Source organism: Phascolarctos cinereus, unplaced genomic scaffold, assembly GCF_003287225.1.
Source record: "Phascolarctos cinereus isolate Bilbo 61053 unplaced genomic scaffold, phaCin_HiC Scaffold_8;HRSCAF=390, whole genome shotgun sequence".
Classification (NCBI taxonomy): Eukaryota; Metazoa; Chordata; class Mammalia; order Diprotodontia; family Phascolarctidae; genus Phascolarctos; species Phascolarctos cinereus.
Window position 1 is genome coordinate 66,724,218 of NW_027556291.1, and position 2,860 is coordinate 66,727,077.

Consider the following 2,860-nt stretch of genomic DNA (forward strand, 5'->3'; position numbering starts at 1 on the left):
CAAAAGGCTTCAACCAAGGACCTACAAGACCATCCTTGATAGACCCTCCCACATTCACTGGAATGTCAACACCAATTAGAACTAATTCTAGTCTTTTCAAAATCCTAGCAGAATATTGCAAGGGACAAGCTGCAATTCAATGCCTAGGATAGAGACAAAGCATACCATCTGTTCAACCTCTGAACTGAATCCTAAGATATTTTACTTTGGGGACTATTTAGTACTAAAAGAATGAAAGGGTAAGTTGAGGCTAAAATGCAGCAAAAAAGAAAGGAATGTTCTCATTGCATGAGTGGGATGTGAAATGTGCTCAAGGTATAACTCAAGGAATCCAGCTCATCAATTCCTAACAGAACATTCAGAAAAGGAGCTTAGAGGATTCCTCTATCTATAATGGAAGACCTAAGAAACCATCTGAAGGAAATCCAGTAGCCTTTATGCATCACCCATAGTAGTACTAAAGAAACATGGAAAGATTCAGATGCATGTATACTTACCAACCTTTGGGCAAAAGAACCAAAGGGGATCAGTACACTATGCCATGGGTGCAAGATGCCTTGGGTTGTCTGCTAGGCAGCCACTGGTTTTCAGTCTTGGACTTGTAGGGGATCTTACCTTAAGCACTATATAAATGCTGGTTACATTATTTTGACCATTTGAAGATAAGTTCCAAGGCATGTTATGGACACCAGTCACCTTCCAATAGCTGATAGAGAAAGGAGTTGACAAAATCAACTATTGGAAAGTGTTAGTGTTCTGTGATTGTCTTCGGTAAGAGTGATCAAAGTACTGAATCACCTGGAAGAAGTTGGTCTGAAGCTATCAATTGACAAGTGACAATTTTGTAGCTTCTCTCAAATATGTGGGCCCAAATGTGCACCAACGTCATGGATGCTTTGGCCTTACTCTCTTAGGGTCAGGTCTGCTACAAACCCGTCTCCGAGTTCTTGGGTTTGCAGGTGTCTTTTTTATCTGCCATGGGCTCAACCTCCCCACCAGCTGTATTCATTCCATTTGCTAGGGGTTCAGTGACTCATCTTCCAGTTCCATTTAACCAGTTAACATCAACTGTCTTTTACAAAGGGATATCTACTTCATGTACAGCAAGAACAAATATAGAAATATTTCAACCAACACCCAAGAGCTGGCAAGAAACAGATCTTACTGGCCCCAGATGCATACAGATGTCACCAAAAAGTGTGAAACTTGTGCTAGAGGTGTACAAAGAAAAGCATTAGTTTTGTTCACATTGTCCAGAACAGAGTCTCGGGATGGCATTGTACTGTTTCCATAGCAACTTTAAATAATTGCCAGGGCCCTGGATAAGTTGCAGATGAAGAAGGAGGATATCCTCAAATTTTTTGCTGCAGGAATCCATGTGGGTGTCATCAACCTGGACTTTCAAATGGAACAATACATCTACAGAAGAAAGAGATAGCATCTACATCATGGATCTGAGAACTTAGGAAGAGCTTCTGCTTTCAGTTCATACCACTACTGCCCCTGAAAATCCAGCTGATGTAACTGTCATCTTATCCACCAATACTGACCACCACGCTGTTCTAAAATTTCCTATTGCCAGAGGTCCCACATCCTGCTGGATGTTTCAGAGCTGGCATCTTCACTAACCAGATCCAGGAAGCTTTCTGGGAGTCTCACTTCTTGGAGGCTCCTAATTCTGGTATTGATCATGAGTCTTTGAAAGAAACTTCTTGTGTTAACCTCTTAACCACTGCACAGGGCAACACAGGATATCCACTTTAATATGTGGACATTGCCATTCCCTACAAGAAGAAAGCTCATTTAGTGGGTCTGAAGTGGTGGATGCTAGCCCATGATGTCCTGTGTATGTGGAAGGCATGCCTGATCTTTACTTCTATAGGGACCCTTTAAGAGGAGATAGAGAGCAGATAAAAAGGGCAATGAACGACATGAAGAAGGAGTTTTAGGGCAGATGGATGCTTCATCTCCAGAATTTATCACTACTGAGCCTGAGGCTACAAATTGGTCACAAGGAATACAAGTGTCATCTGTGCCCATTCAGGAGTTCCACAGTGAAGATCAGAGCTCTTAGCCTGCTACTAAAAACTGATCCACAACTCCTACCGCCCAGGAATTACCACAGAGTGCTCTTAAGTTTTTACCCCAGATTCTCTTACTAGTGCTGAAAAGTGCTGAAGGAAAATAAACCCCAATTTCTCACATTAAAAAAGAAAAGTTTTACCCATTGGTGCTGTATATTTGGAGAATATAAGTACTGATAAGCCTTTGGAACTTCTATGTATCTACCTTTTATTTCTGGAAAGAGATAACAGTGACTCAGTGGTGACTGACCATTCCACCAGGTACACACAACAACCATATCCAGCCAGGAACCAGAAAGCAGCTACTTCTGCCAAAGCGTTGGTGGAAAAGAATTTTTCTGCATCTGCATATAAGATTCCCTGCTAGTATCCACTCTGACCAAAGTCAGTTGAGAGTAAGTTATTTAAAGAAATGTTGCTTTGGCAGGTATCAAAAAGTCATAAGGAAAGCCATAATCTAAACATTTCAACTGCATCCTGTTGAACTTGCTGGAAATTCTGAGGCCAGAACAAACACTCTGTAGAGTCAATTGCATTATTTCTAATACATGCATACATTTCCACCAGGAATGATGCTAGGCTTTACACCTTAATTGATCATATTTGGGAAAGAATCATGCCTACCTATTGACGTGTTTTGGTACCTCAGATGAAGGAAGAGACACAATCTTTCACAATCAGTATATATCTCAGTTAAGAGAAACTGAAGTCATAGCCTTTACCCTTGGACCTTCCCCTATTACTCACTTTCCTGTTCCTACTGAGAATGTCTCTAT

The 2,860-nt window shown here is 41.1% G+C and overlaps 1 pseudogene; it reads left to right on the forward strand.

Moving 5' to 3' along the window:
- Positions 1-1,306: 1,306 nt before the first annotated feature.
- Positions 1,307-2,188, forward strand: LOC144455061 (small ribosomal subunit protein uS2B pseudogene; annotated as a pseudogene).
- Positions 2,189-2,860: the final 672 nt, after the last annotated feature.